This window comes from Pseudorasbora parva, chromosome 16 (assembly GCF_024679245.1).
Source record: "Pseudorasbora parva isolate DD20220531a chromosome 16, ASM2467924v1, whole genome shotgun sequence".
Lineage (NCBI taxonomy): Eukaryota > Metazoa > Chordata > Actinopteri > Cypriniformes > Gobionidae > Pseudorasbora > Pseudorasbora parva.
Genome location: NC_090187.1, coordinates 38,971,918 through 38,986,377, shown reverse-complemented (window position 1 = coordinate 38,986,377; position 14,460 = coordinate 38,971,918). Strand labels below are relative to the sequence as shown.

The 14,460-nt window shown below is 39.3% G+C and overlaps 1 protein-coding gene across 1 annotated transcript in view; it reads left to right on the top strand.

The window, feature by feature from the left end:
* The first annotated feature begins 6,231 nt into the window (after positions 1 to 6,231).
* sema4ba (sema domain, immunoglobulin domain (Ig), transmembrane domain (TM) and short cytoplasmic domain, (semaphorin) 4Ba) overlaps positions 6,232 to 14,460 on the top strand; it is a 112,312-nt gene continuing 104,083 nt past the window's right edge. Inside the window, exon 1 of the mRNA XM_067418953.1 lies at positions 6,232 to 6,246. The gene's annotated coding sequence lies outside the window, so the exon portion shown is untranslated. The remainder of the gene's footprint in view (positions 6,247 to 14,460) is intronic.

The window sequence follows — 14,460 nt, the reverse complement described above, 5'->3', positions numbered from 1 at the left end:
AGTAATTATATTTTATTTATTTATTTGTGTTATGTTATATTAATTATATTATAGTGAGCAGGATTGTTTTTATTATTATTTATGTTGTGTTTGAGTTTTTCTCCATGTAAATTAGAGGACAACAACATTTATTAAATTAGATTATATTAATTGTATTTTATTTATTTACATTATATTATATTATTTATATTATAGTGAGCAGGATTGTTTTAATTTTTTTAATTATTTTTTATGTAGTGTTTCAGTTTATTTTATCCATGTAAATTAAAGGACAACAACATTTATTAAATAAAATTATATTATATTTATTTATTTATATTACATTAATTATATTATTATATTATGTTATAGTGAGTAGGATTGTTTTTATTTGTTTTATTATTATTTATGTAGTGTTTCAGTTTATTTAATACGTTTTTTTAATAAGTTCAGTTTAGTTCAGTAAGTTTACTGCAGTGCATACATAAAAAACGACAAAGAAAAAACATTTCAAAAAGCACAAAATAATATCCATGACTATTGAAAACACTTGGGGCTTTAGTGCAATAGACCATAATATGTTTAAATCTCATTATGTTGTTCTCCTTTGTATGAAAGGTTTGATGTGTGTGTGTGTGTGTGTGTGTGTGTGTGTGTGTGTGTGTGTGTGTGTGTGTGCGTGCGTGTGTGTGTGTGTGTGTGTGTGTGTGTGTGTGTGTGTGTGTGTGTGTGTGTGTGTGTGTGTGTGTGTGTGTGTGTGTGTGAGCCTGTTTATGTGGTTTATGAGGACACAAATTTGTATAACTACATGGGTATTACACTGGTATTACACTATAAATGTGGTTTATGAGGACATATCAAATGTCCTCATAATTCAAATGGCCTTAAAAACATACTAAATGATGTTTTTTTGAGAAAGTAAAAATGCAGAATGTTTCCTGTGATGGGTAGGTTTAGGGGCAGGGGCAGTGTAGGGGGATAGAAAATACGGTTTGTGCGGTATAAAAACCATTACGCCTATGGAGAGTCCCTGTAAACCACATAGACCAACATGTGTGTGTGTGTGTGTGTGTGTGTGTGTGTGTGTGTGTGTGTGTGTTTTGTAGGACACATTTCACAGATGTTCCTCCTGTAAAACAATGTCTGTCGTTGTCTGCCTGGCCTGCACAGGGTTATTGTTCTGGATGGCTCCTCTAATGAGCTTTGTCTTCCCCTTACTAACCTACAAACCTCCTTCCAGCCTTTTCATTAGACTGATTTGTTACAGTCCCAAACGAAGTAGACTGTATTTTGTAACCGCAGAAAGAGGTCATTGTATTTTTTTATGGGATTGTTTTCCAAAAAGTGAAAGACAAGGTAAGGATGCAGGACAATGCCTGTCACAGTGGTTTTATAAGTGAAACCGCTGTATTATTTACCCTCTAAATGAACTGCCGAACTGTCTGAGCCCGAGAGTTAGCTTAAGTACACCCTTAAAAATAAAGGTTCCAGGAAGAACCAAAAAAGGGTTTTCACAGTGATGCCTTAAAAGAACCATTTTTGGTTCCCTAAAGAACCGTTTTGTGAAAGGTTATTTAAAGAACCATTTTGTTCTAACTATATTATAGTCTAAAGAACCTTTTTGCACTATAAAGAACCTTTTTGTGCAATGGAAAGGTTCTTTGGATATTAACGGTTCTTCAGGAAACCATACACCCTGACAAAGAAACATTTAAGAACCTTTATTTTGATGACCAAGAGTGTACATCAGAATAAAGATTGTTTTAAATAAAATGTACACACTACATGTTCGGTTAAGTTAAAGTCTATATTCCAAGAAATTGACTATACACTGAATGAGTACAGAGCATGTTTGTTCAAATCTGATAAAGCATGGCTATGATACATGCACAATACTTTCCTAGAAATCTGTAAGAACTAACATTTGTATGAACTATAACATTTTTGAAACACATTTGGCACACCAACACAGTGTTGGAGATTGTTTTCCATGGTCATATGTTAAATACAGAATTTAAATGAGTTCACTTTAAATGGAAAATTAGCCCATGATTTAATCACCCTCAGGCCATCCTAGGTGTAAATGACTTTCTGATGAGCACAATGAGAGTTGAGCCCGATCTCACGAAAATGAGTATAAATACTACGAGTGTGCGACCTTGAGGAATGTATATGCCAAAAGGAGTTTTGCCGTGCATATAGTACGCACTTTATGGTGTATGATACGAATGAACCACCAACCCCACTGCCCCCAACCTACCCAAGAGCGTTTCATTTGCACGCCATAAAGTGTGTATCATATGCTTGCAAAAAACTCATTTTGGCGAATCCATTCCACGAGATTTCACACTCATACTATTGATACGCATTACCATGTTATCGTGTTGCCGAGTTATATTAATAAATGTCTTGACGCTTCCAAGCTTTATAATGGCAGTGAATGGGTCCATTGAGTTTGAAGCTCAAAAAAGTGCATCCATGCATCATAAACGAACTCCACACAGCTCCGGAAGGTTAATAAAGGCCTTTTGAAGCAAAGCGATAGGGGTTTGTAAGAAAAATATTCATATTTGAAACTATGGATAAGTTGAATATGGAAGCCAGTCTGGCAGACGCTAAATGCATATATTTCAAGTATATTTTTTCTAAAAATAAACCCCATCAATTCGCTTCAGAAGGATTTTATTAACCCGCTCAATGGACACGTCACTGCCATTATAAAGCTTGGAGGCGTCAATATATTTATTAATATAACTCTTATTGTGTTCATCAGAAAGAAGAAAGTCATACTCCCATGGCTTGAGGGTGAGTAAATCATTTTAAAATGAACTATTCCTTTAAAAGTAGGGTAGGCGATTTGTTTATATATTTGTATGTCATATGTAATTTTCTTGTTCTCAGATTGTCTTCAAACACCTTAAAGTATAGCATTAAAAGTATGATAATCCATTTGCAAGGTCATTTTTTCTGGTGAACACATAGCTTGGCTTCTGATTACTTTCTGACACAAGGAATCTTTGGCGCAAGCTCACGCCAGCAGACACTGAAGGATTACAACTGTTGTCCTAGTGCCATGCTGTCCACACTGTGATGCCTGGAATGTGAGCAGTTGTCCCAGATCCTTTTGTCTTACAAGGGGGTCCATGTGGCATGGACTAGGCAAGACATCACTCTGATTTTTCCTTGATTTTTCATACCGGGCTATGTTTAGAGGTTCAGAGAGAACGGTGCGGGGAGGCGTGTAACGGCTGCAATCTCCAGTCAGTGTATTATTAGGCCCTGGCACAAGCTCTGTAACTAAAGTAAAGATGAGTGCCATGTTTTTTAGCGTCTGGTTGCCAAGCAAACCTCAGAAAGAGAGTTGCAGATCTTTGGAAATGACTCTCTAATGGAGCCTTGCCCAGTTAATGAATGCAGAGTTCAAAACAAGTGGATGTAGTTTTATTTGGTTAATTGTCCAAAAAATTAAACACTTTTCTAATTGGCTATTCTTTTTTTTTTTTTTTTAAAGAGTGATGGAGCTGTCAGTAAGGACAGCTGACAGCTCCATTGAGGGGAAAAAATTTCCACTGCCAGATTTTGTTTCGGTATTTGTTCGGGTATTGGATCACTCTGTTTGCACTGTGAGTTTTTGACTTGCTGAAAAGAACTGACTCATTAGAGTAATTCATTCGGGTCTTGGACTACACTATTGGTGCTGTCTGTTTTGATCCACTCAAAAGAATTGGCTCATTAGAGTCATTTGTTCGGGAACCAGACAACAATGTTTAAGCTGTTTGTTTTGGATTCAATAAAAAGAATCATTTGAGTCATTTGTTGACGACCCAGGTTACAAGGGTTTGCACTGTGTTTTTGATCCAGTAAAAACTCTATCTCATTAGAGTAATTTGTTCTGGAATCAGACTATGCTGTTTGCATAGTCTGTTTGTTTTTGAGGTATTAAAAACAGGGTTATCTTTTGTCTGTGCGTCGTCACAATTTAAGGCCTTAAAAATGTCTTAGATTTGAGGAGAAAGTCTTAAGTTCAGTATCATGACATTCTGCAATGTGGAAAACATGGACTGAATTGCAGAGAACATTAGGTGACTGTTTGCTGAAAACAAGAAGCAATATCTGTCAATTGGTCTGAAAATTACTTGCATTTGAACTAAGTTGATTATTATTAGCAGATATTTTTTCTTGTTTTAATCATACAATCACGTTAAAACGATTTTCAAAGATTTCTTGTCTCAAACTTTTTAGCATTTTTTTTGTAAAAGTAATAAAAAAATATATATAATTTTTTTTTTCAAACTTTTAAATGTCATTAATACAACTCTTTGTGTGCTTAGATGTTACATTTAGAGAACATTTTTATGTGCCATGGTCCTTACATTTTCTTTAATTGGTCTTAAAGGTGCAGTGTTATATTTATAAGGATCTACTGACAATATAACATACATAACTGTTTTCAGTGGTGTATAAAGACCTTATATAATGAACCATTGTGTTTGTATTACCTTAGAATGAGCCATTTCTATCTCACCGCGGGTCCCCTTACAGTGAAGTCACCATTTTGCACCGACATGTTTCTACAGTAGCCCCAAATGGACAAACATCCGTTTACTAGCTACTCTAGTAGCTACTCAGCTAGCTACTCTCAGCTGTTTCAGAAGACGAAAACTTTGTCCTGTGTCGGCCACTGTAGCTTCTCTATGTCCTTCGAAGAGAGAGGAGTAGTCCTTCAGACTGACGGCAGAAGGTCTGGACTCCATTTCAGCATTCATTGGTCAAAGACCGCCCAAGAGGTCATTTGACTGACATGTACCGCAACCAATCACAGTTCATTTTGTTCCGCGTCATATTTAGGGACGTGAAAATCAATGTCCCTATAATATTTGCAAGTTTACTGCAACAATGGAGCCACTAACTTCTTCCTTGAGGGAGTCGCAGGAGTTTGTTTCCAAGTGGACCGATAAAGAACGTAACACACGCGTCCAACAGACATCCTGTTGAATTCAACCAATCTGATGACGACTGTGAACTCCTGAAGAACTACTGGGCGGCAGTGGCTCAGTGGTTCATGTAGGTTGTCTACAAACTGAAAGGTTGGTGGTTCGATCCCCGGTTCCACCTGACCAAGTGTCGAGGTGTCCTTGAGCAAGACACCTAACCTCAGCTGCTTACATGGCTGACATCGCCGTAGGTGTGTGAATGGGTGAATGTGAGGCAAGATGTAAAGCGCTTTGGATGGCCATAGGGTCTGTTAAAAGCGCTATATATAAATGCAGTCCATTTACTGTTGACAACAGTGAACTCCTGTTGTGGCGAACTCCTGAAGTGTTTCCAGATAAGTGTTCTGTATGTATCAGACGTTCAGCCAGTGGTCTGTGAGTGTGACGTCTGAGGCTTAGACAAGGTAAGCAATTCACAACCACACCGTGTGCTAAATGTGCTAAAATTTAGTGCACCTTTAAAAACTGTAAAGGAACTGTATGTAAGAAATATATTTCAATTAATCATAAAATGGCCCTGATATGTCAATAGACATTAAGAAATCATGTTTATTTCAAATATCACTGACAAGAGTAATCCAGCCAGGATATTGTCATTTAAAAGTTGTTGTTGCAGCCCTCAACTGATGTTGATGTTGACATGTGTTTTGGCCTTGAGCTCCGCCCTTCACCTTTCGACCAATCACGAAGTCAGTAGTGGTTCTGCATCCGGGTTGCCAGATCTGCTCTAGTTACCACAGCTGCAGATCTACAAACGTTCCTGCAACTGCACCTGGCAACCTCGAGTCAGGGGGAGGGGGAGGGGGAATACACCGCTCTACAGTCATTTGAAAGTGATTGCAGTACCAGTTTTGGCCACAATCTTACATACACTTTCTTTAATTTACCTTCAAAAAACCTGCAGAAACCCAGTTAAAAAGAACCATTTCATTAGAATCATTTATTCAGGATTTGGACTACACTGTTTGCATTCAGTGTGTTCCATTCACTAAAAAGAACTGGCTTATTAAAATCACTTGTTTGTTTGTTTTTGACGATGAGAACCATTCTGAAAAATAGAAGTGTTTGTTATTCATGACGTATTCATGTCCATAGCATGTCCTTATTCAAAACCAATTCATTGTTCTTTTCTTATTTTTCTCATTCAGTCCCAGAGGTGCCCAGATCTGCATGTTTTGCAAGTCAGTTAAGTTCCAACACCACTTCAGTGAACCGCAGGGTCATTGCCATGCTGGAACACTTAAGACCATTCCCTGGCTGTTGCCACAAACTTGTAAGCACACAATTCTCTTAAATGTTATTGTGCACTGTAGCATTAGGATTTTTCATTACTGAAAAAGTCAATGCCGTTAATTACAAGGGGGCGTCCACATATTTTTGGCCATGCAGTACATTGTATCCATGTTTGTGTATATTAACTACTTCCATCCTCATGTTTGCGCAACTAATGGTGATAGAAACATCATTGCTAGAGTGTATAAATGCCCTGTGTGATCAGAGCGTTGCGGACCCATCTGCCTACACTCAGACCTGAGGGTGAATGGGGGAGGGTGGCTGCATGGGTGCGGTTTGGATTGGGGGTTCGTCTGAGCTTTGTCACACAAACAAGTACAGTAAATCGTGTATCATTCAATGAAAATAGATAAATGAGAGAGACACGAGAGAGAGGATGATTAAGATCAATTAGAGTGCTAAACAAATGATCGTCAGTCATTGTGGCGCATATCGAATCTGTGATAGTGGACCAGCCAAGTCTCATTGAAACACATCCTGCAAAGACATTAATGAACGCTCTCACGACACGCCATTAAATCAGCAGCTGCGTCTGGTCTCTGCCGTAAGGGTGGATTGGGCAGATGAGCTTCCTCGTGTCTGACAGTGAGCAATCGTAGAGGTTAATACTATTTACTCACAGGGCTTATAAGAGGGCTTACTTTGTGTATCAGAAATGCTGTACCACAGGACATTGACATGATGAGTCTTTAACAGATTCATACTTGATAGTCCACAAGTTGAAGATGAAGCAAAGTAAAGGATTTATATTTCTTTCTCTTTTGTATTTTTTAATCATCAAATTAATGAGTCATTTAAATCATGAGCCATTACTTGTTGGTTGTTTGAATAGAAAATCTGCCTTGTTTTTGAAACAAAGTGCCTATTAAATTAATTCACAATTAATTAATCTTCCCAGCTAATAGTTATGTTGCCTACATCTTTCATCTGCCTACAGTTTTTTCCTGGTAAATTTCCGTTAAGAGATCATGTGTGAACTGGACATTTTCAAAAATACTGGTTAATTGGTTCTGGCAATTTACCAATAAATGACCAGTATGATACTGTGTGTGAACGCAGAATTAAGATTACCATTATGATCACGTACCAAGATGAACGTGCAGACTCAAAAAGGATACTTTGGGCCAATCATAAAGTTCTTATGGCGATGATGTGATTACTCCATGCTGTTTACAGTAAACCTTTTAATCGTTTTTGTATGGAAATATGTGTTAGCTGGACCTTTGACCTTAGCACCACGTCTCATATGTGAAATTGAATGGATGGTAAAACTAAAGCGATAAAGCAAAACTAAATTAACAATACCTTACAATAAAAAAAATCAAGCAGTACCTTAAAAGGCTTTCTGCCTTTTGGGAAAGCTACAGAAACATCTTTTTGAAAATGATGTCCCTTCCTTGTTATCAAGAACATGAAGTGCATTAAATATTACATTACGTTAGGGTTTCCATAACTGGGGCTTGTGATGAACTGCAGGGGGTTTATGAGTTTAATGAAAAAGAATTAAATCATTAAAAAACAAAAACAATCAAAATAAAACACTAAAAAGATTGAAAAAAATAAAATAAAATTTGTTTACCTGCATGTGGTCATCAACCAACATCAGAGAACTGTGAACTTTAATAAAACAAGGAATACAATCAAGCATTCTGCGTTAATTCAGGCAGGCCACGTAATTCCGCTCCGCTATCAGCTGCTTGTCCAACCCCGCCCGTATCAGCTGGTCCAATAGCTCTCAAACAGGGTGCCTTCCTTAGGTTGCCTGCTTGGCTGCTTTGAACCCACCTCCTCCCCAGCACCTCCTTAAACTTGCATGCTCTGGTCTCAATGGGGAGATTTACACTGCTCTCCCTTTTAAAAAAATGGGAAGTTGTCCCCAGAAGATCCTGCTCTTCCATGTCTTAGCTATTCATGGAGCTCATGATAAGGACAGGGATTTTAAAAACCATATCGCCAAATGTACCTTTTGCAAAATATGCCAATAAAAAGTTGAATAAATATTTTATTTTTTATTTTTTTAAACGTTCACCTGTTCAAAACGAAGGCCTAATTTGATGACGGCAAGTTTGAGCGCAGAATCTTTGAACGTGGTCTTCACCTCACAGCCGGTGGAAAACAATCTGGACTAGACTCATGTTCAGAAATCATGTTTATGGATGAGATTATTAACGTTACTGTAGTATGAAGTATATAGCAGGGCCGAGTGTTATGGGAGCCGAGCAAGGCCGCTGGAGCGATTGTTAATAAGATGAACGCAACACGGGCCTCAGGAGCAGCAGGATTTTTATTATGACACCGTCGCGGGTGCCACTTCCGCTTTTCCGGACATGGGTATAAGGTAACCGCTCTGTTTATCATATTATATGCATCTGAGTTATGTAAGTGTACTGAGTGTGTAATTCATAAAATTATACGTTTCAACCACTTGGTGGAATTGGCAGACGCTTGATGTTGGGCATCAAGCGTCGCGAGAGGGAGTAAAAGCATAAATATGCAGCTATAATTCATGCAGGTGATTTTTGAATTGATATTTTATGTTGATATACAATGGTTACATGCTTTAAACTGATCGTAGTGTTTTTTATTTTTGTAATACTAATATAGAACAATGGCAAGAAAAAAAACTTTACCACACTCCGAGAGCCCCCTGGTAGTCAGGAGAATTTCCGTTGTGTTGTGGCGTTTTCGTTGTGTTGTGGCGTTTTCGTTGTGTTGTGGCGTTTTCGTTGTGTTGTGGCGTTTTCGTTGTGTTGTGGCGTTTTCATTGTGGTGTGGCGTTTTCGTTGTGTTGTGGCGTTTTCGTTTTGTTGTGGCGTTTTCATTGTGGTGTGGCGTTTTCGTTGTGTTGTGGCGTTTTCGTTTTGTTGTGGCGTTTTCATTGTGTTGTGGCGTTTTCGTTGTGTTGTGGCGTTTTCGTTTTGTTGTGGCGTTTTCGTTTTGTTGTGGCGTTTTTGTTTTGTTGTGGCGTTTTCGTTCTGTTGTGGCGTTTTCGTTGTGTTGTGGCGTTTTCGTTTTGTTGTGGCGTTTTCATTTTGTTGTGGCGTTTTCGTTTTGTTGTGGCGTTTTCGTTCTGTTGTTGGGTTTTTCGTTGTGTTGTGGCGTTTTCATTGTGTTGTGGCGTTTTCGTTTTGTTGTGGCGTTTTCATTATGTTGTTGTTTTCGTTGTGTTGTGGCGTTTTCGTTTTGTTGTGGCGTTTTCGTTGTGTTGTGGCGTTTTTGTTTTGTTGTGGCGTTTTCATTGTGTTGTGGCGTTTTCGTTTTGTTGTGGCGTTTTCATTATGTTGTTGTTTTCGTTGTGTTGTGGCGTTTTCGTTCTGTTGTTGGGTTTTTCGTTGTGTTGTGGCGTTTTCGTTTTGTTGTGGCGTTTTCATTTTGTTGTGGCGTTTTCGTTTTGTTGTGGCGTTTTCGTTCTGTTGTTGGGTTTTTCGTTGTGTTGTGGCGTTTTCATTGTGTTGTGGCGTTTTCGTTTTGTTGTGGCGTTTTCGTTCTGTTGTTGGGTTTTTCGTTGTGTTGTGGCGTTTTCATTGTGTTGTGGCGTTTTCGTTTTGTTGTGGCGTTTTCATTATGTTGTTGTTTTCGTTGTGTTGTGGCGTTTTCGTTGTGTTGTGGCGTTTTCGTTGTGTTGTGGCGTTTTCATTGTGGTGTGGCGTTTTCGTTGTGTTGTGGCGTTTTCATTGTGGTGTGGCATTATCGTTGGGTTGTGGCGTTTTCGTTGTTGTGTGGCGTTTTCATTGTGGTGTGGCATTATCGTTGGGTTGTGGCGTTTTCGTTGTGTTGTGGCGTTTTCGTTGTGTTGTGGCGTTTTCATTGTGGTGTGGCATTATCGTTGGGTTGTGGCGTTTTCGTTGTGTTGTTTTAATTTTGTTGTGGCGTTTTCATTGTGTTGTGGCGTTTTCGTTGTGGTGTGGCGTTTTCGTTGTGTTGTTTTAATTTTGTTGTGGCATTTTCGTTGTGTTGTGGCGTTTTCGTTCTGTTGTGGCATTTTCGTTGTGTTGTGGCGTTTTCCTTGTGTTGTGGCGTTTTCGTTGTGTTGTTTTCGTTGTGTTGTGGCGTTTTCATTGTGTTGTGTTGTTTCGTTGTGTTGTGGCGTTTTCGTTCTGTTGTGGCGTTTTCGTTGTGTTGTGGCGTTTTCGTTCTGTTGTGGCGTTTTCATTGTGTAGTGGTGTTTTCGTTGTGTTGTGGCGTTTTCGTTTTGTTGTGGCGTTTTCGTTGTGTTGTGGCGTTTTCGTTCTGTTGTGGCGTTTTCATTGTGTAGTGGTGTTTTCGTTGTGTTGTGGCGTTTTCGTTTTGTTGTGGCGTTTTCGTTGTGTTGTGGCGTTTTCGTTTTGTTGTGGCGTTTTCGTTGTGTTGTGGCGTTTTCATTGTGTAGTGGTGTTTTCGTTGTGTTGTGGCGTTTTCGTTTTGTTGTGGCGTTTTCGTTGTGTTGTGGCGTTTTCGTTTTGTTGTGGCGTTTTCGTTGTGTTGTGGCGTTTTCATTGTGTTGTGTTGTTTTCGTTGTGTTGTTTTCGTTTTGTTGTGGCGTTTTTATTATGTTGTGTTGTTTTCGTTGTGTTGTGTTGTTTTCGTTGTGTTGTGGCGTTTTCGTTGTGTTGTGGCGTTTTCGTTCTGTTGTGGCGTTTTCGTTGTGTTGTGGCGTTTTCGTTCTGTTGTGGCGTTTTCGTTGTGTTGTGGCGTTTTCGTTTTGTTGTGGCGTTTTCATTATGTTGTGGCGTTTTCATTGTGTTGTGGCGTTTTCGTTTTGTTGTGGCGTTTTCGTTGTGTTGTGGCGTTTTCGTTCTGTTGTGGCGTTTTCGTTGTGTTGTGGCGTTTTCGTTTTGTTGTGGCGTTTTCATTATGTTGTGGCGTTTTCATTATGTTGTTGTTTTCGTTGTGTTGTGGCGTTTTCGTTGTGTTGTGGCGTTTTCGTTTTGCTGTGGCGTTTTCGTTGTGTTGTGGCGTTTTCGTTCTGTTGTGGCGTTTTCGTTGTGTTGTGGCGTTTTCGTTTTGTTGTGGCGTTTTCGTTTTGTTGTGGCGTTTTCATTATGTTGTTGTTTTCGTTGTGTTGTGGCGTTTTCGTTTTGTTGTGTTGTTTTAATTTTGTTGTGGCGTTTTTGTTGTGTTGTGGTGTTTTCGTTGTGGTGTGGCGTTTTCGTTGTGTTGTTTTAATTTTGTTGTGGCATTTTCGTTGTGTTGTGGCGTTTTCGTTCTGTTGTGGCGTTTTCGTTGTGTTGTGGCGTTTTCGTTGTGTTGTGGCGTTTTCATTGTGTAGTGGTGTTTTCGTTGTGTTGTGGCGTTTTCATTGTGTTGTGTTGTTTTCATTGTGTTGTGGCGTTTTCGTTCTGTTGTGGCGTTTTCGTTGTGTTGTGGCGTTTTCGTTCTGTTGTGGCGTTTTCATTGTGTAGTGGTGTTTTCGTTGTGTTGTGGCGTTTTCGTTTTGTTGTGGCGTTTTCGTTGTGTTGTGGCGTTTTCGTTCTGTTGTGGCGTTTTCATTGTGTAGTGGTGTTTTCGTTGTGTTGTGGCGTTTTCGTTTTGTTGTGGCGTTTTCGTTTTGTTGTGGCGTTTTCGTTGTGTTGTGGCGTTTTCGTTCTGTTGTGGCGTTTTCATTGTGTAGTGGTGTTTTCGTTGTGTTGTGGCGTTTTCGTTTTGTTGTGGCGTTTTCGTTGTGTTGTGGCGTTTTCGTTGTGTTGTGGCGTTTTCATTGTGTAGTGGTGTTTTCGTTGTGTTGTGGCGTTTTCGTTTTGTTGTGGCGTTTTCGTTGTGTTGTGCCGTTTTCGTTTTGTTGTGGCGTTTTCTTTGTGTTGTGGCGTTTTCATTGTGTTGTGTTGTTTTCGTTGTGTTGTGTTGTTTTCGTTTTGTTGTGGCGTTTTCATTATGTTGTGTTGTTTTCGTTGTGTTGTGTTGTTTTTGTTGTGTCGTGGCGTTTTCGTTGTGTTGTGGCGTTTTCGTTCTGTTGTGGCGTTTTCGTTGTGTTGTGGCGTTTTCGTTTTGTTGTGGCGTTTTCGTTGTGTTGTGGCGTTTTCGTTCTGTTGTGGCGTTTTCGTTGTGTTGTGGCGTTTTCGTTTTGTTGTGGCGTTTTCGTTTTGTTGTGGCGTTTTCATTATGTTGTTGTTTTCGTTGTGTTGTGGCGTTTTCGTTGTGTTGTGGCGTTTTCGTTGTGTTGTGGCGTTTTCGTTTTGTTGTGGCGTTTTCGTTGTGTTGTGGCGTTTTCGTTCTGTTGTGGCGTTTTCGTTGTGTTGTGGCGTTTTCGTTTTGTTGTGGCGTTTTCGTTTTGTTGTGGCATTTTCATTGTGTTGTGGCGTTTTCGTTGTGTTGTGGCGTTTTCGTTTTGTTGTGGCGTTTTCGTTTTGTTGTGGCGTTTTTGTTTTGTTGTGGCGTTTTCGTTCTGTTGTGGCGTTTTCGTTGTGTTGTGGCGTTTTCGTTTTGTTGTGGCGTTTTCATTTTGTTGTGGCGTTTTCGTTTTGTTGTGGCGTTTTCGTTCTGTTGTTGGGTTTTTCGTTGTGTTGTGGCGTTTTCGTTTTGTTGTGGCGTTTTCGTTTTGTTGTGGCGTTTTCGTTTTGTTGTGGCGTTTTCATTATGTTGTTGTTTTCGTTGTGTTGTGGCGTTTTCGTTTTGTTGTGGCGTTTTCGTTGTGTTGTGGCGTTTTTGTTTTGTTGTGGCGTTTTCATTGTGTTGTGGCGTTTTCGTTTTGTTGTGGCGTTTTCATTATGTTGTTGTTTTCGTTGTGTTGTGGCGTTTTCGTTCTGTTGTTGGGTTTTTCGTTGTGTTGTGGCGTTTTCGTTTTGTTGTGGCGTTTTCATTTTGTTGTGGCGTTTTCGTTTTGTTGTGGCGTTTTCGTTCTGTTGTTGGGTTTTTCGTTGTGTTGTGGCGTTTTCATTGTGTTGTGGCGTTTTCGTTTTGTTGTGGCGTTTTCATTATGTTGTTGTTTTCGTTGTGTTGTGGCGTTTTCGTTTTGTTGTGGCGTTTTCGTTGTGTTGTGGCGTTTTTGTTTTGTTGTGGCGTTTTCGTTGTGTTGTGGCGTTTTCGTTGTGTTGTGGCGTTTTTGTTTTGTTGTGGCGTATTTGTTTTGTTGTGGCGTTTTCGTTGTGTTGTGGCGTTTTCGTTTTTTTGTGGCGTTTTCGTGTTGTTGTGCCGTTTTCGTTGTGTTGTGGTATAATTTATTACTGCTCCACTACTGGGCCACCATAAGTGGCTGGTCTGTGTGTGTGCAATTCCACAAACCAGGAAGACCTTCTTATAAGCAGTAAGGTTTTTTTATTTATTTATAAAAACTATTTAAAATATTTAATAAATTGTGAAAAATGTACTGCCATAGTGAGAATAACGTAGTCATGTAATCAATAAAAAAAGTAACTGTAGTCTGATTTCTGATATTTTAAAAAGTAATGTAATCTAAAAACAAGTATCTAATTTGTGGTGCCTGATTTCATGTAATCATGCACTGATCACATTTTACTGAAATACAGCTTTTGAGCTCAAAGGTGCAGCAGCTGTGTGAGAAAAGTGTGAAGATGGAAGTGGTGTGTGGTGTTCTATCTTCTTCAGTGTTTCACAGCTAAATTAATCTGTTAAAGGGGGGGGGGGGGGAATCACACCCACAGTTGAGGATTCCCCTCTGCAGAACATAAGAATAATTAAGAGAGAGGTGGTTTCTCTGCTGTTAGTTCCTGTGTCTATATTTATTAGCATCGTGAAAGCTTCACTGTTCATCTGTGAGTGCTGTTCCATGTCTAATCGTAGTTAAGCTTGACGTCAGTGAAAGTGTAGTTCTATATTACTTTTATAATTTGCAATTTTATTGTAATCAGCCAGGAGGAGTGATCTGAATATTTATATAAACAAAACACACAAAGTGCGCATGAACATGAGGAAATTATCCCAAGGGCATCTGTTCTTTGGAAACAGTTACTGCCTGTTAGTTTAATGCAGAATCCGTGAAAATGGCTTATTCAGTACATTGGCTACATGCAGGACCTACTAATGGAGCCCCGTCTCAATTCCCCCACGCCGGGCTCTGATCTGCAGCCAAAGGATGCAATGATATGGATCACAGCCTCCTTATGGGGCAATTCTGGAGTATTCATGCTCATATACAAACACCATCAGTCTCTGCCTTTGAAGTGGGCCAATGGAACAAGCATAGTATTTGTCTCAGAGGTCTCAAATTGAGGAACCACCCCTATTATACTCCACATTATTTTAATTACTTTTATTGTGA